At 50.8% G+C, this 22,931-nt stretch overlaps 1 protein-coding gene and 1 long non-coding RNA gene across 30 annotated transcripts in view; one reads left to right on the top strand and one right to left on the bottom strand.

Moving 5' to 3' along the window:
• Positions 1–2,164: 2,164 nt before the first annotated feature.
• Positions 2,165–8,070, bottom strand: LOC137208611 (uncharacterized). 3 transcript variants are annotated; one of them, XR_010935682.1, is made up of 3 exons: positions 7,697–8,070; positions 6,381–6,605; positions 2,165–3,954 (listed from the first exon to the last, which is right to left on the bottom strand). It is a non-coding gene; the product is annotated as an uncharacterized lncRNA (long non-coding RNA). The 3 variants fall into 3 exon arrangements; XR_010935683.1 differs by lacking the exon at positions 7,697–8,070 and adding an exon at positions 6,926–7,551; XR_010935681.1 differs by lacking the exon at positions 7,697–8,070 and having other exon boundaries at positions 3,756–3,954; positions 6,381–7,551.
• The window catches only part of JAKMIP3 (Janus kinase and microtubule interacting protein 3), a 105,077-nt gene continuing 89,455 nt past the window's right edge, over positions 7,310–22,931 (top strand). For 23 of the 27 annotated variants that reach the window (XM_067709008.1, XM_067709006.1, XM_067709004.1 and 20 more), the window contains exons 1-2: positions 7,634–7,740; positions 9,813–9,932. The gene's annotated coding sequence lies outside the window, so the exon portion shown is untranslated. Of the gene's footprint in view, positions 7,540–7,633; positions 7,741–8,181; positions 8,324–9,812; positions 9,933–22,931 lie in introns of those variants that run through there. The other 4 variants (XM_067708987.1, XM_067709016.1, XM_067709015.1 and 1 more) reach the window with 2 other exon arrangements.

The raw sequence follows: 22,931 nt of genomic DNA, 5'->3' as shown, positions 1-22,931 counted from the left end.
TCTACTTCACCAGTGTTTAATTTGGCTTAGTTTTGAATCTTGTACCATGTGCTGTAAAAGGTGAAGGATTTATATGATCTGAAGAGAAACCAGAGTGTACATAAGGTACTATATAAAAGAAACAGTTTTTTCTTTCTTTTTAAATTGGCATATATTATTATTATTATCATCCAGTACTAGGATGTCTAGGACCCAAATACAGGTGTAGAATAGAAATTATGATTGTGGGCACACTTGTCTTATTTCTTGTTCCACAGAAACTTTATCATTTTATTGTGCTGGTCATTCCACTATGAAGATCTTTGATGTAGCTTTGATTTTCTTTCTTTTCTTTTCCTTCCTTCCTTCCTTCTTTCCTTCCTTCCTTCCTTTCTTGCTCTTTCAGCTTCAAAAATTCTTTCCTATTCCAAATTTGCTTAGATTTTAAAAATTATGAATCAATGTTGAATTTCATCCAATTACTTTTCCCGCGTTTATTTCCCCACTCACATTTCCTAAGCTACTAATGTGAGTAAGGTTGACCTATGACTTTCCTTCTCTCACTGTTCTCAGTAGGTTTTCCTACTGTCATGAAGTGAGCTGGAGTTGTTACCCCTTATTCTGTTATCCGGAAGAGTTTGTATAAGATTTTATCTTTTGTTCCTTACACATTTGGTGGAAACGGCCAATAAAGCCATCTGTGCTTAGAGTTTTATTTGGGGGAAGATTTTTTTCACTACTGATTCAGCGTTTTCAAGAATCCATTTTTTTCTGAGTTAATTTTGCTACCTTTCCAGGAATTTATACATTTCATTTCTAATTTTCAAATTCATTGGCATAAAATTTACATAGTTTTCTCTCTTTTTTTTTTTTAATAGCTGAAGCATTTAAATAAATCTGTCAGGGGCTAATTAAATATCCGGGTATTTCAAAGACCCATCTTTGGCGTAGCTTACCCTCTCTGTTGGCTATTTCCCCCCTATTTCATTAAGCTTTGCTTTGTATTCATTAGGGCCTCCTTTTATTTCCTTGTGGTTTGGTTTGTTATTTTTCTAAGTTCCTGAGATAAATGCTTAGTTCCTTACTTTTCAGCTGTTTTCCCCTGTTACATACATTCAGGCATAAAAAAAAGCTAAGTAGAGCTTTCGCTGCATCCCACAAGTGTGATATTTAGTATTTTCATCATTACTTATTTAAAAGCATTTTCTAATTTTTATCATGATTTATCCTTTGACCACAATAAGTTATTTAGAAATGTGTTTATTAATTTCCAAACAGATGGCTATTTTCTGGTTATCTTTTTATTATCGATTGCTAGCTTAATTGCATTATGATCAGAGAATATACTCTGTATGATTTTAATTCTTTAAACATTTTTGACACTTGCCTAGAATATGTTTGATATTCATAAAAGTTCTGTTTGGGCTTGGAAATATTGCGTGTTGTAGAATACGGTCTTCTATACAGGTCTATTAGATCGAGTTTGTTGACGAAGTTGTTCAAATCTTTATATGTTTATGGTTTAATTTTCTATTTATTCTAATAATCATTGAGGCAGGAGTGCTAATTTCTTCTGCTCTGATAACGGATTGGTTTTTTTTTTTTGGCCGCACCATAGGGTACGTGGAGATTTTAGTCCCCCGACCCGGGATCGAACCTGCTCCCCCGGCAGTGGAAGCGTGGAGTCCTAACCACTGGACCGCCAGGGAAGTCCCTGGAGTTTTCTATTTTACCCTATATGTCTGCCAAGTTTGTTTTATATGCATTAGAGCTACGCTATTATATGCACACACATTTAAAATTCGTATATCTTCGTGATGAATCTAACACTTTATTATAAGCGACTATCTTTATTTCTAGTAATTCATTTTGCCATAAAGTCTATTTTATCATATATTAATAAAGCTACACTGGCTTTGGGGGTTAGGGTGGCATTTGTGTGGTGTTCTTCTTCCTCATCTATCCACTTTCAAGCTCTCTCCATTCTTAAGTTTTAGGACGTGTCTTTGCTCCTAAATAGTTTTCCATATTCTAGGTTCAGTCATTGCTCCCCTGTGATGTCCTCCCCTGATCTACAGCAAGCCTGCTGTCAACAGACTCTGATTTTTTTCTTCATTTGGGAATATTTTATTTCACCTTCTGTCTTAGTCTGTTCAGGACTGTAACAGAATACCGTAGACCGGGCGGCTTATAACAACAGAAGTTTATTTCTCACAGTTCTGGAGCCTGGAAGTCCGAGATCAAGGTGCCAGCAGACTCAGGGTGTGGTAAGAGCCTCCTTCCTGGTTCACAGACTGCTGTCTTCCCCCTGTGTCCTCATGGGAGAGGGGGCAAGAGAGCGCTCTGGGGTCTCTGTCATAAGGGCACTGATCCCACTCACAGGGCCGCACCTCAGGACCTCATCACCTCACACAGGTTCCCGCTCCAAATACCCTCACACTGGGGATTAGGTTTCAACGTATGAATTTGGGACTCACAAACATTCAGCCTATAGCACTTTCATTCTCTGCACATAGAATCTTGACAGTTTCCTTTCAGCATTTAAAAATCATTGTTCCACTGCCTTCTGTCTTGCATGTCTTCTGCATTAATTCAGATTATTTCCCTACATGTAATGAATCATTTTCCCCTGGCTGATTTCAGGATTTTTTCCACCTTCGTTACCAAATTTGGCAAGTTTTCTGCCATTATTTCTTCAAATATTTTTTCTTAACCACACTTTCCTCTTTTTCCAGAACTTCAATGACACAAATGTTAGATCTTTTGACATCATCCCACTGCTTCCTGAGTCTCTGTTCATTTGTTTTTCAACCTTTTCCCTCTCTGTCGTATCAGCTGGATCATTTCTCTCCAGGTTCACTGCCTCTTTCCTCTGTCATCTTTATTTTACTACTGAGTCCATCTAGTGAGGTTTTCATTTTGGTTATTATATTTTTTAGTTCTAAAATTTCCATTTGAGGGAGTTCCCTGGTGGCCTACTGGTTAGGATTTCAGGCTTTCACTGCCGGGTCCCGGGTTCAATCCCTGGTCAGGGAACTGAGATCCTGCCAGCCGTGTGCAGGGCCAAAAAATAATAATAATAAAATAAAATTTCCATTTGATTCTTCTTTGTATTTTCTATTTCTCTGCTAAGATTTTCTATCTTTCCATTTCTTCAAGAGTGTTTACTCTTATTCGTTGGCACGTTTCTGTAATCCTTGCCTTGTCAGATAACGGTTTTTGTCAGGTAATCCCAACACCTCTGTCATCTCGGCACTGTTATCGTTGACTGCTCTCTCTCCACAGTCCAGCTGAGATTTGATCCCTTGTTTGCTGGGTAATTTGGGATTGTGCCCTGGACATGTTGAATATTATGTTATGAGACTCTGGTACTGTTTAGGTTCTGTGGGGACTGTTGATGTATTTCACTTTATCAGGCACTTGACGCAGGTGAGTCCACACTGAAAGCTCCCTCCAGCTGTTGCAGGGCTGTTTGGTTCTGTCCCTTACGTGCGCCACCCAGTGGGATCCGGTCTAGCCCATCATGCACCCTCTAAGTCTGTGGTGTGCTGCTTGGGGCCAGCGATCCCAGGCATTCACAACAACTTTCTTAAGTGAATTTTCTTAGCTCCTCCCTTTCTACAGCCTCCCCAGTGCTTCCCGGCTTCCTGGAGCATCTCCTTTTGGTTATTTTGCCCGAAAGCTAGAACGTATTTACCCCGCTTTGCCTGCATCCTTCTGTCTTCTGCACCTGCATCTTGGACCACGTGGGAGGCAGAGGAGGAAGCCCCTCTTAATCATTTTTTTAAATATTTATTTATTTGGCTGTGTCAGGTCTTCGTTGTGACACGCAGAATCTTTCATTGGGGCACGTGGGCTCTGTAGTTGTGGCGTGCGGGCTCCAGAGCGCAGGCTCAGTAGTTGCGCCGTCCAGGCTTAGTTGCCCCACAGCACGTGGGATCTTGGTTCTCCAGTCAGGGATCGAACCTGTGTCCCCTGCATTGGAAGGAAGATTCTTAACCACTGGACTACCAGAGAAGTCCTATTTTTAAAAATTTTTATTGGAGTATAGTTGACTTAACATTATTGTGTTAGTTTCAGGTGTACATCAAAGTGAATCAGTTATACATATATATATATAAACTTTTAAATTTGACAGTTTCAGACTTACTGAGAATTGTAAGAATACAAAGAACTACAAAGAATACTTTGATATTTACAAAGAATTACTGTATACCCTTCACCTAGATTCCCCAAATATTAATATTTTATCACATTTGCTTTATCTCTTTCTCCATGTAGGTGTATGTGTGTGCATATATTTTTTTTCTGAACCATTTGAGAGTAAGTTGTAAGCATGAAACCTCCCCCCACCACCCCAAATACTTTAGTGTTTATTTCCTAAAAGCAAAGACATGCTCTCACATAACCTCAGTATAACTATCAAAGGCAGGAAATTAACATGGAAATGTTACTTGCTCATCAAATTTCCCCTCTGTCCTAACAATGCTTCTTCTAGGGAAAGAAAGCCCTGGGCCCTGAGATCTTTATTCTCCCTTATTTGGAATAGTTCCTCAGCTTTGTTTTCCATGGTAGTTTTATTGCAGGATAACTGTTATTTTTGTAGAAGTATCCCTCAGTTTGGGTTTCTCAGATGTTTGCTCACGATTAGATTCAGGTGTGAATCTGGGCAAGCATCCTGCAGAAATGAAATCGTGTTTTGCTCATCGCTTGAGGCACTTGATTTTGATTTGTTCCATCGCAGAGGTTAACTTTCATTTTTAGGTTCCATTGGAGTCTGCCTGGTTTCTCCACTGCAGATACACTATTTCCTCTTTGTGATTACTAAGTATCTTGGGAAGAGATACGTTGAGACTACTTATCTATCCTACAAATGCTGTTTATCATCAGACTTTCAGCTACTGGTCCTTCTTAAAATGTGCTTGTTAAATTGGTCTTAATTTTTCAACACGGGTTTGCCTATCCATGAGCAAATAGGGAGTCTGGATCCGCTGGGCTAGCTGCAGCAATCTGAATGGGTCTAAGTGTCCTGTCCTTTGGTTAAGCGAAACCCGAACTCAGTGTGGAATGAAATTGAGGTGCAAGCAATTCCTTTACGTGCTGGAAAGAATCTAAAGCCTTAGGGAGCCGGGCACGTTGGATGGATTTATCACGTGCAAGACAGACATCAGTGGGGCAAGGGCCTGATTCCTGGGGAAGCAGTGCAGTTAGTGGCTGTTTTCCGTGGGTCAGGGATAAAGGGGCTGCCATGAATGGGCTTCCTGATTCCAGGGGAGAGAGTCTGTACCCTGTAGTGCCCAGGTACAGCAACAGCTCTTCACTGCCAAGGGCAGAGTGGGTACCTTTACCTCAGCCGGCAGAAGAGTTGGGTGGTCATTAGAATGGCTTGACCCACAGGAATTCTGGGTGGCAGTGAGCTGTCATGTGGTTCCCCGGACTGAAATTGATAGGAAACCCGCGAAGGGCGGACTTGTTACATTTGACTGAAGCAACAAACTGGAATTTTAATGAACACAGCCAGCTGGTGAGTCACTGCGCTAGAAGTCACAGCCACTAGCTCAGTGGTCAGACCTGAATCAGTTCTCAGTCCCAGAGTCCTTGTAATTAAGGAAAAGATGGGTGTTCCCGGGGGCGGATCCTGTGCTGGCACCATAGGTATTAAAACAACAATAGCAACAATTTTTCTCCTAGCCTTTCTGAAAAGGACCTGCAGCCACATTCCCCACATGGTGCCCTGGGGAGAGCAAAATATTCAGACCTTCAGGGGATCACCAGACATTTACTCTGAGCCAACACTGATCCTCAGGAGAGAGACCCCACCAGAAACCAGCCCTGCCGGCACCTCGATCTCGGACTTCCAGCCTCCAGAGCTGTGAGAAAATAAATTTCTATTGTCTAACCCCCCCACCCCCATCTGTGGGAATTTGCTCTGGCAGCCCCAGTAGACTAACATGAGCTTGTTCTCAAGCTCACCCTGGTCACCCAGGGAAGCTGCAGGAGCAGGTAGCTTCTTCTGGAGGCGCCCTTCCCAGGTCCCTCCGCTTGCATCTCTGATTTTATGGGGAGTTCCCTAAAACGAGTTGACTGACCAATAAAAAATAGAGCCCGCTGCAGTCACGCTAAGTTGGCACTGGCTGGAAAAGGACTGATGGCATCCCGGCCCTACTGGACTGGCCCAACTGGCCAGTGGGCCATTTTTGAGCAATAGATTTGGTTATGTTATCCGCTTTACCTGGAAGGAGAGGTGACGGAGATATTTGTGTACACTGATGATCAGGGACTGAGAAGGAATGGGTTTGGAGGGTTAGGGTTAAGGAGATCTGGGGAGGAAGTAGGGGGATGGACAGACCTTTTGGAGTGGGGCCAGATGTGAGAATATTTGCGTTCCACATGCATCTCACCAGATGTTCCTGTTGTGTAGGATGCGCTGGACAGCCAGGTGGAGAAGATGGCCCATTCTGCAGATGTTGGCCGCTGCCTTGTCCAGCCATCCCAGTCTCTGCACAAAAAGTCCATGACAGAAGTGCCAATGGCGGCATGGCTGCAGACAGTGTGTGGATTAACAACACAGGTCTCTCCCCACCGAGGCCCGTCTGGCCGCCGTCCAGCGCTCAGTCTCTCAGCAGCTGAGACCAACACGGAGTGGTGATGTGGCACCATATCCTGGGCTCCCAGCAGCCACCCGGCAGCCAGTCCATCCCATCCAACCTCGCTGAGGACGTGCTTATCCTGGGCGTGGTTTTCCTTCCCATCTGGATCCTTCCTGAGTGCCTGCTTCACTTTCACACTAACCTATCCACGATCGCCTCTGACCAAGGAACCAAGGGAGAGCCTCTAGGCCTGACACCCATGGGGCCTCTGAGTCTTCCCCGTGTCTCTCATCTAGGAGGGCCGAGAGGAGGAATGGCCCACGTAAGGTGCCCAGGGTGCCAGCGGGGGAACAAACCTTGAAGGCTGGGTTTCTGCGCTCTCAGATGTGTTCTCAGCCAGCATCAATAAACAGCACTGGTTTTCCTGTGGCCAGAAAGCATGGGTCCGGGGCAAAGTGGGCGAGGCCCCTGTCACTGTCACACTTAAGGGTCCCCACTTGCTCTCTGTGCTCGTAACTCTGGGATCTGCTGGTTTATTAAGTCTTGGTATCTGGGAAGGAATGTATTCCACGGGGGAAGCTTTTGCCTGTACACAGGTTTTCCTAAACAGTATTTGCTCTTCCTTCCTGCCACATTTATAACTGTACCTCCTCCACCAACTCTAAGAAGTGGGAGTGGGCAATCCCTCTCACTTTACAGATGAGCACCCAGACCCCCGGAGGATGCAGCAGCGGTGGCGCTGGGATCCTGGCGCCAGCAGGCCCCGAGGCGCGTCTCAACCATGGATCTGTGGATCTGAATCCTGAGCAAGGACTAATTTGCTCCACGCAAGTCTCCCCAAAGCGCTTCTCTCATCAGGGCGGAGAAAGGCAGCGTTTGGAGGTGGGAAGCCAAGAGTTAATGGTTAAAACACACACGTGCAACAATCCCGTGCTTCCTCACGGCTGCTAATCTCCGACATGAAGTGTGGGTGAATAATTCTCACCGGGACGGTAACCGGTGGTCAGGCGCTCGGCCGTGCGCGCTGCACGGAGGCCGGCCTCTCCCCCCCGCCCCGCCCCGCGCCCTCCGGCCGCAGCCGGGTTATTTTTGGCAACACGGTTTTCTGATTTTAATAGACCGCAAACCTGCTCCTTAGAAGAATCGGATGGGCAGAAAAGGAGACGAGGAGGTGGGGTGGGGTGTCTCGGAGCCGCGCGCGGGGGCAGGGAGGGGCGGGCGGGGAGGGCCGGGGTTTGGGGCGCCCCCACCCGCGGTGACGCGCGCCCCCCGCCCTCCGCAGCGCCACTGCAATGGCTGAGCCGGGCCGTCGGACGCCGCTGCCCGGAGCCCCTGAGCCGCCCGCTCGCGGGGAGCCTCGGTGAGCAGCCGCGGCCGGGCCAGGCCAGGCCTCCGCGCTGCGCCCGGGCCTGGCACCGTGCGTCCTGGGCCGGGGCGCCCTGCGCGGCAGGGTTGGCCGGAGATGGCCCGGGAGTGGCCCGTAGGTGGCTGTAAGGTGGCTCGGGGTTGGTCGGGGGTGGCCCGGAGGTGGCCTTGAGCTGACCCGGAGATGGTCGGGTGTGGCCCGAAGATGGCTGGGTGACATCCCGCAAGCCGGGGTCCCGCGCCCCCAAGGCGCCCTTGCTGGGGGCGGGAGTCCTCTCTGCCTCTCCAGGCGCCCCCGAGGGCCATGGGCCACCCCTCTGGATTGCAATGGTTTCCCGGGACCCCGCGGGGCGCGGCGGCAGGCGCACAGGCCCTGGCTGGGCGCGCAGGTATTTGCCGGGGGCGGGGCGCGACTCCGGCGTTTACGCGTCGCCGACCGAGCCTCCCTCAGGAAGGCGCGGCCCTTGCGATTTTTTTCTTTTTTTGGTGTCTAGTTTTTAATCTCACGTGTTTGCGTTTCCGGGGGGTGGTGGCGTAGCTGTCGGATGCTCACAGAATCGGACGCCACAGAATAAAGGGTTTAATTGGGTGTCAGGAGTCAGGGAGGAGGCACCAGCCTCCACAGTTTTCCTGGAAAAACCTGCCCCTCCCTTTGACCTTGCATCTTGGGAGAGGCGGAGCCGATTCTCAGCAGTTCCCTCGCGCTCGGCGTCTTAGGTTTTGATTCATTATCCTCGTTCTGCAGCGACGGAATGCGGTAAAGCTTCTCTGTTGCACTTGTCTGCAAATGCAAGGAACGGCCCTGCGGGTCGGGGCGCCGGCTTCAGAACAGCGGGAAATCGGAACTGCTTCTCGGCCTCGGCTGCCACGCCGGGGCCGGGCGCTGTCAGGGGCTGGGAGGACCTGCTGCCCACCCGGCCGGAGGCTCCCCTGCCCTGGGGAGGGTGGAGGGAAAAGGTACCGGGCAGGCCGTCTGCCAGGGTTCAGGGCGCTTCTAGCCCTTCGCACCTTTCTGAGAGCTGATTTGTGCCCGTGAACTAAGACTCCATCTGGCAACTGCCTGCAGTAGTTTCTCCCCACATTCACGGCAGACAGATCCCTGCCTACCTTCTCATAAACTTCCGTATTAAGGAGCGAAGTTCCTCCTTTAACGTGTTTCCAGGACACGTGACCAGAACGCTGCCGGGCCTTCAGAAGGGCGGATGGTACCACCGTGAGCAAGCCCCGGGGTCTGGGGCTTCGGCACCACAAGTTTGCATTCATGATGCCCGCGAGATCTAGGCGACTGTGAACATGGCATACGATAAATAAACTGTTATAAGAAAGAAAAAGATGAGACAGAGGAGGGTCATAATCCAAATGCCACCCATTCCATAGCACCTGCTGTATGCCAGGCACTGTTCTGGTTTCTCTACCTGTGCTCAGGTGTGTAGCTATCACCCTGCAGGAAGCCTAGGAGAGGCCCGAGGACCCAGGTGGGACTTCAGGGAACCAGGCTCGGAGCACATCCTCCAGGAGCCTGCAAGGGAGGAAGTGAGGGTCTCACAGTGAATCACTCAGAAGTGAGGAGCCTAAGACCCGGGAAGGGGAAGGTCCTCGTCCCAAGTCACAGACGAGCGTTATGCCCCATGTCTCTTAGGCGTAGTCAGGGGACTTAAGGGACCTCCGCTGGGGCCTGGATCCCGCACCAGCCCTGCGTCCTCAGCTCTGCCCTGCCCGACCCTGGGGTCTGACAATCCCATCTCCCAGCAGCGCTGCCTTGCCTCCACACTCACCCTGCTCCCTATCAGGGGTCGGTGGGCTGTGAGCCGCGCCCCCAGCGACCGTGCTGTGCCGTAATCCAGTGCAAAGTGGTGAGACCTTGTCCTTCGCACCCAGCCAGGATCTCCTGCTGAGAGCGACCTGCCTGCGGCCCACCTCAGTGAAAGGGTCAAGCCTCCCAGCCGATCTGCGCCTGGAATAGACCTCTTAAGTCAGCGTCACACCTGTGCACTCCAGGTAAGCAGCCTTGGGATGCCCGCTCCCTACCTGGCGCTGGGCTGTCAGGCTGGCTAGGTTCCCTGCAGTGGCATCCAGCAAAGGTCCTGCAGACGGGGGGCCCTTCCTTGCTGGCCTCTTCCGTGACTCTGCCTCTAGCCTGTGACTCAGATGAGCACTGGGTCCACTCAGCTCTGGCAGATCTCTGGGGTGCCTCTGTCACCACCCCAAAGGGCTGGGACCCTCTGTGCAAGTCTCACCATGTGTGAGGGACTCCTCCTCCCAAGTCTTCACCAGTACACTAGGTAAGCACTTGGGCCCCTTTACCTCTGACTTTTGCCTTTTTTTTTTTCCTGATTATAAAGGAAATTCTAAAATTATAGAGAAGTGCGATCAAGACAATCAGTACTACCCCAAATTAACACCTGCATAGGTCACTCCTGCACGTGGATAGGTGCTGCTGTGGACTGAATTGTGTCCCCCGAATTCATTTGTGAAGGCTTGACCCCCCATGTGATGGCACTTGGAGGTGGGATCTTTAGAGGGAATTAGGGTTGGATGAGGTCGTGAGGGTGGGGCCCCCAGGATGGGATTAGTGCCCTTATAAGAGACATCAGAGAGCTTGCTCTGTCTCTGTCTCTGTCTCTGTCTCCCTCTCCCTCTGCCATGTAGGGATTCTGAGATGCATCCACATTGAGTAGTTCACCCCTTCTCTGAGGAGCCTTCCGTGATGTACGTGTTACAGATATTTTTAAAATTTTTATTTATTTATTTTGGCCATGCCATGTGGCATGTAGGATCTTAGTTCCCCGACCAGGGATCAAACCTACACCCCCTGCATTGGAAGCATGGAGTCTTAACCACTGGACCACCAGGGAAGTCCCCAAATGCTTTTTTAAAGTTTTACAAGCGACTAATTTTAGACTTACAGAAAAGTTACAAAAATAGCACCGAGTTCTGTAGGTTCCCCTGGTGTTACGTCCTCTGTGACATCTTCCTGTAGATCATGGTCAGAACCAGGACACCTCTACACTGTTCACCGGACAACCAGCCTTCCTCTCACCAGTTCCCCACTGATGCCCTTTTTCTGCCCCACCAGGATCCCAGCTGTTGTGCTTCCTTGGTCTCTTCCAGTAGGTGACCCTTCCTTAGTCTTTCCTTGTCTTTTATGACATTGATACTTTTAGAAACTATGTACTGACGAGTTGTTTTGTAAAATGCTGCTCAAATTGACTTTATCTGCTCTTTTCTTGTGCTGGGAACGAGGCGATGCATTTTTGGCCAGACCACCCCCACCCGCTCTGCCCCCCCCGCCCCCCCCCCCCCCACCAGCGCCCATGTGCCTGTCTTCACGAACTGCGTCAGGAAGTCGCCGTGTCCACACGGCTCGTTGACAGTGATGTAGGGCTGCCTCGATGCTTTCTCCGTGTGAAGTGGCCATCCTTCCTTTCCCTGAATCCTCACTCACCAGTGCCGGTGTCTCACACATCTTGCATCTGCGTTATTACTGTGGTGTTTGCTGTCAGGCCTCCCTTGTCCTTTCCTTTTTCATTGCTGTGGAATTCTCCTGGAAGGGAAAGGCGTGTCCTCTCCTCATCCATTTAGTTGATTATTTGTTCCTATCTGTAGGGACACATGAATGATGGCTTTGCTCCATGGGTTAGAATCCAGTGGTAACAATATTTTGTCCAGCAGATGGTTCCAGCGCTGGCTTCAGGGACAACCTCAGGCTGCTGCTGGACTCTCTCAGCAAGCCCATCTTTTCTTTCTCTTAAGTTAAACTATTTTTTTTCTCATTGTCTTACTTTCTGGAACTACAGGATGTTCCAGGCTCGGCTGGTTCCAAAAATTCTTGGTTTGTGGTTTCTTTCACTGAGTTTTTGTTTGTTTGTTTTTTAATGTTTTCCATCTTTCCTTGCTTCTGTGTTGGTTTTAAACATCTGATGCTAGTGTCGTTCTTTTGACTCTGTTGTTTTTGCCTGGAGGCCTTGAGGATTTTATCTTTATCTTTGGAATCTTATAGTTTTACTAGGGATGTTTCAGAGTTGATTGGCCTGGATTTGTTTTTCTAGGTACCCAGTGGGCCTTTTGAGATGTGCAGATTCAGGTCTTTTTCTGTATATGGAAAGTTTCCATGGATTATAGCTTTAAATATTAGCTTTGTTTGTGCCATTGCTTTGTTTTTCTTCTTTAGAGATCCTGAAGATATGAATACTATCCCTCCTCTGCTCATCTTCCCTTCTTTCTCTCTGACTCTTTACTGTTTCTTTATGTCACTCCCTTCTCTTGGTGTCTCCTGGCCTGGTCTTCAATCTTCGATGCTCCTTATTAGATTTTCATTTAAGTTTATCCTTCCTTGGGCACGTTATACCCTATTTCTCATTTATGGCTTTCTCCTTCTCCTTCTCCTTCTTCTTCTTCTCCTTCTCCTCTTCTGTGAATTTGATCACCTGTCTTTTCACTTTTCCCCATTTTTGGTTCACTTTAGTGTTTGAATTTCTAATTCAGGGTGGCTTTACACACCCTCAGATGGCTGTTTGAAGATGCTTAATTCTGTATGGATTTAGTTTTCTCCTGCTTCAGGTTGCTTTTAAACTGGGGGAAGTTGTACCAATTCTTTTATGTGAAATTTTGTTTCCTGATTTTCTCCAGTAGTCTCCTGTGGACTTTCTTTTCTTTTGTTTGTATTTATGACTTTGGGGTGTTTTACAAGATTCCTAGCTTAATGGCCCCCTTTTGTGTCATCCTGGGGACGTCCAGATGTTTTAGTGAGTTGTGTGTGTGCTGTGGTGATGGGGGTCTTTGTCTTGAAGACTGCATTTCTTTTTTCTTCTTTTCTCTTTCTTTACCTGGTTACTAATAGGAGTTTCTCTCTTCCTTTTTTCCCTTTTTCTCCTCAGAAGCTCTGTGTTTGGAAAGCTGACCTTTCAAATCATGCTGTCCTTTCACATCACTCTGGCCTCTTAACTTGAGTCTGTTAACTTTGAATAGCTCACTTGGCCCTTTATCTGTCTTTACATCATATGTCTGCCCTCCCCAGCCCACCCTGACGTCCACCTTCTGTATCAAGATTAATCAGCACATAAAATTGTGTCCATGTATGACGTACAACCTCTTGATTTGATGCATTTATAAATTGAAAATGATTCCCACCATAGTATTAGCTACTGTCCCCATCCTGTTATAGTTACCATTTGTTTTCTGTGGTGAGAACATGTAAGATCTGCTCTCTTAGCCGTGCCGTGCCCTCTGATGGGGTCTGGGCCTTGTAGTTCTGTGAGCTCCCTTCCTGCAGTCAGGAAGGGGTTCCGTGTTGAAAGTGGCTTCCATCTTTCCAGTGCCATCCAGTAATCCACGCCAGCCCCGTCTGTCCTTCTGGCGCTGGGTGGGGCTGGGAGGGGCTGGGAGGGGCTGGGTGGGGCTGGGTGGGGCTGGGTGGGGCTGGGTGGGGCTGGGTGGCGCTGGGTGGGGCTGGGTGGGGGCTGGGTGGGCGCTGGGGGGGGCTGGGTGGCGCTGGGTGGGGGCTGGGAGGGGCTGGGAGGGGCTGGGTGGGGCTGGGTGGGGCTGGGTGGGGCTGGGTGGGGGCGTGAATGATGGTGGTCCCGGGATTTGCTGGTTTTTCTCCCTTTACTCGCGGTTACTTGGAGGTTCTGCTACTCTGTCTTCAAGTAATGCCAAGGGGGTAGTTTGGCAAAGAATCTTTGATGTTGTGAAATTCTTTTGTGGAATTTAGCGAGGAGATTTTGGGGGGACTTGATTCCTGTACAGCTGCATTATCTCCCTGAGGAACATTCTTGTCCAAGTCTGTTTGTCTTCATTTCTTATGGAAATTCCTAGGGGTGAAGCTGCTAGGTCACAGAGTAGGTGTGTCTTGTTTTATAAGAAACTGTCAGAACTTCCCCCCAGATGGCCGCACCATTTGGTATGAAAATTCCAGCTGCTCCAAGTGCGTGCCAGCATTGGCGTTTGATCTTTTTAACTCTAGTCTCACTGGGGAGTGTGTGGTCGCAGCTCTTTGTGGTTTTCACTTCCGTTTCCCTCGGTACTAATACATTGAGCGCATCTTTGTTGGGCGTTTGTATGTTTCCTTTTGTGAGGCGCGTGTTCATATCTTTTGCCTATTTTTATTGGGTTGTTTGTCTTATTATGATTGAGCTGTAGGTGTTCTTTATATATCCTAGATGCCAGCTCTTTGTCAGATAGGTCTTGCGACTATTTTCTCCCCATCTGTGTCTCGCTTATTCATTTCTAAAGTGGACCTTTGGATGAGCAGAAGTTTTGCATTTTGAGAAAGTCCAATTGATCAGGTTTTGTGTGTGTGTGTGTGTGTGTGTGTGTGTGTGGTTATTTCTTTTTGTGTGTCTTGTCAAAGAAACGTGCCCTCCTCCACGTCCCAGCCGTCTTCTCCTGCACATTCTCCCTGTGCCCTTCTGACAGGACCCCGGTAGTGTCGGACAGCGTCCTCGTGTTCTGGCCTGAGAGGCTCAGCTGGCCCGTGTCCTGCAGAGGCTGGAATCGCCACTTGCCCCGGGAGCTCCAGGTCTTTTTGGGGAAATGTTATCTGAAGACCCACACGGCTGGGTGCTAGCGGAACTCATGGCTTCTGCATTGGTCTCGACTTTGTGTATTTTCAGAGGACAGCGCTAGAAACAATTTTAAGAGAAAATGCATCGCGATTTTATACTGAAAATTTTAATTCAAATTTAGGACTATAGATAATTATTTCTTTATTTTTTTATGTCCATCTTCTTTCTCTTAGGCTGAGATTCTTGGCTCCTAAGATGTTCATAAGATTACTTCTTTGCTTTATTCTATTAGTTTCAAATATCGATGTGTTAAGAGAGTATGGTTAGTAAAAAAAAAGTTTGATTTTTTTTTTTTTTTTTTTTTGCGGTACGCGGGCCTCTCACTGTTGTGGCCTCTCCCGTTGCGGAGCACAGGCTCCGGACGCGCAGGCTCAGCGGCCATGGCTCACGGGCCCAGCCGCTCTGCGGCATGTGGGATCCTCCCGGACCGGGGCATGAACCCGTGTTCCCTGCATCGGCAGGCGGACTCTCAACCACTGCACCACCAGGGAAGCCCCATCTTTGTCTTTTTAACCCTCTTCTCCCTCCTCTGTTGGTAATATTTTAAAAGTAGTTTTTGATTTATGTTTCTGCTTAACAGTAATATAGGCAAATGCATGTGTATTTCCACTGGCCCTGTGCCGTCTTAGGGGAAGGGGAACCTACTATGAGCCCGTTGTACCGTTCATTGTGCTCACTTAGTACCAGGTCTCAGCATCGCTGTGCAGAGATGGCCCTCATTCTTGTCCTCAGCTGCCTAGCATTCCCCGAGAGGCTGGATCTTAACCTAGTCGACGAGCTCTCTGTCCACGAACATTTGGATTGTTTCCAGTTGAATATCCTTGTGCACGCATGGTTTTTATATATTTTCAAGTATATCTTTGACTAGGTTCTTAGAAGTGGGATTTCGAGGCCAAAAGGAAAATGACTGTGTACTTTTGCTATATATTGCCAAAATCCCCTCCCCAGGAGTTGCACTATCGTGTGGCATTCTACCAGCAGCGCATGAGAGCCTGCTTCTCACAGCCTTGCCAACAGACAATGTTGTCAAACTTTTGGGGGTTTGCCAGGTAGGGGAGAAACGGTAAATTCAGTGTATTTTTATTTGCATTTCTCTTACCAGGAGTGCAGCTGAGCATCTTTTCGTGTATTTGAAGGCTTTCTGCGCTGTGTTTTGTGTGAACAGTTTATTCGTAAGTCTTGCCCATTCTTTTCTTTCTTCTCTGGGGTTGTTTGGCTTTTTTCTTCTCAATTTTCGGAAGTTCATTGTATGTTAGCCTTTGACCTATGATATAAGTTGCATATATTTTCTCTATTTTGTCATTTATCATTGAACTTTGCTTATGGTAGGGTTTTCTTTTGTTGTTGTTGTTTTTCCCATGCAAAATCACATACGCGTTTATCCCACCAAGCCTCCATCTCAGGGGGGACCACTCCGTTTTGAGGTGCACACTTGCTAGTGGTTTCTGAGTTCCCAGTTCTCAGAACCATCACACATCCTTTTTCCCACGCTCACCAGCTCCTGCACGGTTTCTTAGGGGTTTGGTGGTGGTGGTTTGGAAATAGTGGCTGGCAGAGTGAAGCTGGCTGCAAAGTCCCTCCTCTGGAGTCTGGGCTCCTTTGTGGGGTTTAGTGGTGATGCTGTGAGGCCCGGGGCTGGGTGTCAGGAAGCAGTTAGCCTCTGCAGAGACCTCCTGGCAGGCTCGCTTTGGGGATGCCCACTGTGACGGCACAGCCCCCGTAGGTAAGAGGCTGAGGGATCCTGAGCTCCCAGCCCCCGCCCAAAGCAGAACCCCCAGAACCCAGGGAGTGAGAGCAGGAGCCCAGCTGGGGTGCAGCCGCTCCAGACACCACCTGGGGCAGGAGTGAGCCTCCCACTAAGCTTTGCGCACCTTTCTGACCACACAACCCCAGTGAAGCAAGACGGTTGTTCTAAGCCGGCAGGTAGTAGTGATCGGAAGGGAGGCAGCGCTTTGTCATCTTTTTGTGGAAGATGTTTTTAGTTTGGTTTTTGTTTTACTTTTCTGGTGGCTCCGTTTAGTATTGAGAGGAAATTTGGGGAGGTTCAAGAATGATGACAGCCATTTCTCCTCCAGCTCAGAAGTCTATTTCTTAATTTCCACTTAATGGCTCCATTGATGTATTTGGGTTGAAATCTCTTTCATTTTCTGCTTCCTATTTGTTGCGCCCTTCTTTCTTGCCTTCGTCTGCATTGACTGAGGTTTTCCTCTCCTCTTCTGTTTAAACATCGCATATTCCATTTTCTGTCATCTTCATGACCATCACTAAAAAACAGCAGACAGGGCTTCCCTGGTGGCGCAGTGGTTGAGAGTCCGCCTGCCGATGCAGGGGACACGGGTTCGTGCCCCGGTCTGGGAAGATCCCACATGCCGCGGAGCGGCTGGGCCCGTGAGCCATGGCTGCTGAGCCTGCGCGTCCGGAGCCTGTGCTCCGCGACGGGAGAGGCCACAACAGTGAGAGGCCCGCGTGCCGCAAAAAACAAAACAAAACAAAAAACAGCAGGCAAAATGAACTTTTCAAGGCTGCAGTGAACCAGAACCCTCCTCCCAGGTAATACAAGGACTTGGGCTGCTCTCCATCAGTTTCTCCCTCTCCTAACTTTTATGTTTCCTTGTTTGGCATTTTGTTTCTAACTTGTTTACTTTGTAACACCACTAGAGATCGTTGTTAGTTCTTTACACTCATTTGTTTTTTCTAGTTCCTCACATATTTAGCACTTTTGCGGCCTCTCCGTGTTCTTCTGGCCTCTCAGGTCCCTTTAGAACCGTTCCCCTCTGCCTGAGGCGAATCCTTTAGTTTTCTCTGTTCAGTCCTGGCATCCACTCTCTCGGTTCCTTTTTTCTTTTTGGGGGGGTCTGAAAATGTCTTCCTTTCAAGAATGAGGGTGGACTCTGCTCTGACGCGGGCTTGAATTCCTCTTCGGCAGGTACTTTTTAAAGTGCGTTTACTCCTTTATTCCGTTGTCTTACGGCTCTGCTGTTCTGATGAGAAGTTAGTCGTTAGTCTAACCGTCCTTCCTTTGAACGTAAGCTCTTATTCCTCCGGCAGATTTTATTATTTTCTCTTTGCCTCTGTTTCGTTTTTCCTCAGGTTTCATTATGATGCGTCTAGAGTTTGACTTACTTTGAATCTTTGGACGGTTGTCTTTCATCAGTTTCAGAGAATTCTCAGTCGCATCTGCAAATCTTGCGTCCACGTTTTGCCCTCGTTTTTCCTTCTGAGAGCCCTTCCCATCCTGCCTCTGCCTCGCTCCCCTCTCTTATCTCTGCCTCTCTCACCTCTCTTATCTCTGCCTCGCTGGCCTCTCCTTCTTGTGTGCTGCCTTTTCTATGCTCATTTCTGGGTCATGTTTTCTGTGTCATCTTCCAGTCACTAGTTCAGTCTTATGCTACGAGGTGTCCATTGTGTCTTAACTCCAGTTACTATATTTGTTTTTCTAAAGTGCTCTCTGTTTTATTCATGTTTAAGATACTACGTCTTGTCGTTTTCTACTCCATGAAGTTGTTTTCAAGCTTCTAACTTATTTCTTTAAAAACAATAGAACCAGACCGTGGGGAGGGGGGAGAAGGGGTCTCTGGGGCCTCTGCTCAGATGTGCTGTGAACCCAAAGCTTCCCCCCAAAGTAAAGCCTATTTAAAACCCAGCGAGGGTTGCTGTTCTGTGATCGGTAGTTGTTAATTCTGCGCTGAGGTCTGTGCGGGTCTCTTTCTGTTTTGTAAACTTGGTTCTTTCTCAGTTGTCGTGTCCCCTGCCCTCCCTGGTGTCATTAGCTGTCCTTGAACAATTGTCTGTGGGTTTCCCTGAGACCTCGGGTGAATGTGCTCTTCTAGGAGAGGGTCACACTCACGCCTGCCGGGCAGCTGGGGCACCTGGCTGGGAACCACTCCAGACCCCTCCTCTGCCCGGAGGCCCTTGTTCCCCTCTAGGCTCCTGCTGCGCTAGGACCGGCTGGTGTGCGCACTCCTCAGGGCTGGGCTTCCTGGGGCTGCTGCCTTCACGGCAGCTCTCTCTGCAGCCCTGTGGAGTGGGGTGGTGGATGCAGTGGGGGTGAGCACAGCTGAATAGCCCCCGAGGGTCAGCCCTTTGGTCCTAGCTTAGCCCCAGGAGGGTAACTGGTGGAACTCCCCACTGGAGCAAGTACGCCGTCCCGTCTTGTCCCCAGGAGGTGTTGGCTTTAGGCAAAGGCTGCCTTAGTTTTTCCATAATGTGCTATCTCTCGTCCAGGCGGTCCCGGGACTGTGGCGTCTCAGCATCTTTGTTGCCTTTAGTTGGGAGGTGAGTGAGTGAGTTCTGACCCAACCAGCCCACCGTTACCTGAAAAGGAATTCTGAAACTCTTCTTCGCTCCCATGGAGCATTGCAGATGGTTTGGAGATGTTGGTTTCCGTCCAGGGTGGGGCAGTGAGCACAAGAAGCCGCCTTAAAGTGGGGCTGCAGCCTTGAGGCCACATTGTCACGAGTTCAAGGCCATAGTTGGAATGACCACAGGTGGACCAGGGAACCTTACCCTGTGAACTTGCAAGAGGATGTGGAATGAGGTGTCCACACCCTAAAACAACTTCTCATCCCAGTGCCAGCGCCAGTGCCAACCACAGCTTGGAGAAACTAGCAGCGTTTCTGGGGAGGGTGCAGTTCATGTGAGGGGCATGCCTGGGAAAGGCTGGACACCTCTCTCTCTCCTGGTCACCCTGTCCACCAAGAATCTTAGAAGTGAGGGCATGCGGGGCAAGTCACCAGGGAGCTTCCTCTGTGGACAAGCTCAGGGAAGAGCTTCTCGGTTAATGTTTCTGGTACCTCTCATCCCAGGGGCTCAGGCCAACGCGGGAGGCCCTGCCAGCGGTTAGAGAGCTGGTGGACACAGGGCGGATGAGTTGTCGAGCTGACTGGGCCGGCGGGGCGTGGATGAGTCCAGACAGAGCCACCAGCGTGCAGCCCGATGAGCGCAGAAGCCCTGCAGAGCCGACGCCCAAAGCCAGCTGTGAGTCAGGTGGAGGCAGGGCTGGCTGCAGCATCCACTCAGGTGGGGTCAGGGAGCTGAAGTCGGGAAGAGAGTTGAGAAAGGGCGGCACCCTAGACGGCACCGTGGGAAGCAGGCCGCGCCCCTCACTCCCAGCTCCCGGGCCAGGTCCTCCGAGGGTCCTGCACCCCACGTTCCCCCGAGGAAGGCAGGCGGACCCTCTGGGTGTGTTGCAGGGCGTTGGCTGCTTTGAGGCTCGCTGGGGCAGATTTCTTGGGACTGCTGGTGTCTATTTAGTTCGTTCTGTTTCTCCTGGAGCCAGAGCAGCAGTTGCGCAGGTTGGACTCTTAACTGGGAGGTTGACGCGGGTTCTCTCTTCAGCGGGGGTGGTGCATCGGTGAGCACGTCCGCAGGGTGTCGTGCAGAGGTTGCACGGCTGTCCCCACAGGCCACGCGCACGGGGGCGACTCGTCTTGCGAAGCAGTGCTCAGGGCAGTTGGCTTGCGAAGTGGCGTGAATCAATTAAAATCCAACATCTTTTTTTTTTTGGCAAGATTTGGGAGGGAATTAAAGCAGCCTTTGCCAAGAAGCCCACAGGCTGTGATGACGTCAAGTCTGGAAGCAGATGGAAGGAAGGTGAGCGCACCTGCGGTCAGCAAGCTGGTGTGCCACCGGCAGGTCCGAGCCGTGAACTGCCCACCTTGCTTTTAATTAATGCCCACTCTGGCTTCACTTTTTCTTTTTTCTTTTTTTTTTTGCAGTACGCGGGCCTCTCACTGCTGTGGCCTCTCCCGTTGCGGAGCACAGGCTCCGGACACGCAGGCTCAGCGGCCATGGCTCATGGGCCCAGCCACTCCGCGGCATGTGGGATCTTCCCAGACCGGGGCACGAACCCGTGTCCCCGGCATCGGCAGGCGGACTCTCAACCGCTGCGCCACCAGGGAAACCCTCACTTTTTTTTTTTTTTTTAATACCGTCTGAACTTGGGACCCGGGTCTGCAGGAGGGTAGCAAGCTGCTCCCTTGTTCTCTCCCGCCAGGGTCTGCAGCCCATGCGGTCCCTTGTGCCGCCCGACACTGGGGCATTGAGGGACCCAGCAACTGGCCTTCTCCCCTTGGGGTCCCGGCCCTCAGACCCCTCCCCCTCGTCTTGTGCCAACATCCCCTGGTGGGATGGCACCTGCCTCTCTCCCTGACTCTCCGTAGCACGTGCTCGTAATTCAAGCTGAATTTTCCGCCGGGCGCCGTCAGCTGCAGCAGTGGGTCGGCAGCGCCCTGGCTGATGGTCCTTGGCCAGTGTCGCCTGCTTGTTTGTGGGCAGTCAGTGTCTGTCTTTTCAAAGCCTGGCTCGAGCGCGAGCATCTGAGTCCAGTCCGGCCTCGCTCCTGGTGGCCAAGGTGGCTCCGGGCCTCTTCTCTCACCTCCGGAGCCCAGGTGTGTGCTCTGAAGAGCGGGTGCCACTGGCCGGGCTCTCGGGGTGACGGCGGGGCACGCCCGGCTGCTCGCTGGGTCCACGCTTGGTTCAATCAATCGCAACTATGGGCCGCCCTCCCCTGCTCCTCGTGTAGAGAACCCTCTAGAACTTAAGTGTCTGTACCCCTGCCAACCTCACGAGAGCCCTCAGAGAGCAGACTCGCAACCCGGGAGGGGGCCCGACCCAGTGACTGTGGTCCTTGGGGAGAAGCGGGAGGGATAGGGTCTTCCTACTGATGCCACCAACTGTGTTCACGCGACTCTCAGCACATGGCCGGGCTCTGCCCACGCGCGTGTGCAAAGACCAGCCAGACTGTGTGCTGCCCACACCCGTCCTTCCCTGTAACAAGGGAGAGGAACTCGTATAAAAAAAACAACAAAAGGACACTTCTTTGAAAAGCAGCCGATAAAGGGACTTTCCTGGCCGTCCAGTGGTTAGGAGACTGCGTGCTTCCACTGCAGGGGTCACGGGTTCGATCCCTGGCTGGGGAACTAAGATCCCGCAAGCCGTGCAGCGTGGCCACAAAGCAAAGCAAAGAAGCAAAAGCAGCAGATACAGTAAAAAATGCAGTTCTGCTGATGGCTCTTCCCCAGGAGCCGTTCCGGACTGGCCCTGCTTCCTCTGCCGCGTGCAGCGCTCGGAGGACCGAGCCCGTGGTCGGTGCCCGGCTGGGCCAGAGCCCATTCACAGACCCCCAGGCTGGTCCCCGCCGCTCGCGACGCGAGAGCAGATGTTCCAGGTTGCTGCCCTGAAACGGGCTGACTCTCCAGGCCTTGGCCGCACAGCAGTTCCTGTAGCTAAAAGCTCTCTGAATTGGGGAGAATCCCTCCGTGCAGCGTATGTCCGACCTGGGCCTCATCCCCTGGAGCCGGGGTCCCCCGCCTGCATGCGGTCAGGGGCTAGAAGGGGGGCAGATCCCCGAGGGCACAGGGGCTTCACAGAGCAGGTGGTGCAGGCTGGAGGCTCCTGTCTGGGAGGAGAGACTCTGGTTGAGCCTGGCAGCGTGTGGAGGGAGGCGGGCTGCTGGAGGGGCGTCCACGGGGGCGTCACTGTGCAGTGACCTATTTCCACGCCTCCTTCCGGGACGCTTCCTCCAGCTTTCCACCTGACTTTGCATAAGCTCTCAGGCTTCAGCAGGGCAGCCTGCAGACAGAAGGCGCTCCCAGCCCGGGGGGTGGGCAGGGGGGCTGCTAAGACGAATGGGACTCTGGGAGGCTGCCGTGGTCCCTGGCAGATTGGGACAGAGGCCCTTCCATGCCCGAGGACGCCAGTCTCTCCGAGGGTGTGTGACCAGGCCGCTCCGCTGCATAAACGCAAGTCAGCATTGGGCTGGTCGGTACAGTTTTCCGCGGCGTTCTTTGGCATCTGTGGAGAGGGTCTCTCACGCATCAGTCAGTCCTGTATTTTCTCAGCACTAAGTTTTGATCTATTGACGGTCTTCTCAGGGTCTCTTGATGTCGGGTTAAGGTACATGGGTGCCCCCCTTCTGCAGCGGGTTCTGTCGGATTTGGGATATCACGTTGTGCGGCAAGAAGGTGATGCCTTTAAGTGCAAACGGGATTCAGGGACGTGCAGTGAAACCGCCATTCGCCGGCACCGGAGCAGCGGTGGGGATCCCACCCCCCTTCCCCCGCACGCATGTAGGATGCTGGGGCCTTCGCGGCGTCTGCCGGGCCCACCAGCATGCTGCCTGCGAGACAGTGGACGTGAGCTGGTCTGAGGGCCGTCAGGAGAGAAGGTCCCAAAGTGTCCACCATGGGGAGAGCAGGAGGGAAGCCCAGCCTTGGGCGAGGCCCCGAAGGACCGCTGCTGCCCCTCCTGCGGGAGCAGATGGCATGGACCCCCGCTGCGGTGGGGTTTAGGAAGAAGGCTCGGGCCAGGTCAGCAGCCATGTGTCAGCTCCCAGGCTTGGCCGACTGTCGGTGAGCAGACTGCATCCAGCTCGCTGGAGACCCCGCCCGGCCACGTCTCAGGTGCTCACGACCCTTGGTGTGACCGAGGGGGC

Source organism: Pseudorca crassidens, chromosome 16, assembly GCF_039906515.1.
Source record: "Pseudorca crassidens isolate mPseCra1 chromosome 16, mPseCra1.hap1, whole genome shotgun sequence".
In the NCBI taxonomy this organism is placed as follows: Eukaryota; Metazoa; Chordata; class Mammalia; order Artiodactyla; family Delphinidae; genus Pseudorca; species Pseudorca crassidens.
The sequence above is the reverse complement of the archived record's forward strand: the minus strand, read 5'-3'. Positions and strand labels throughout refer to the sequence as shown.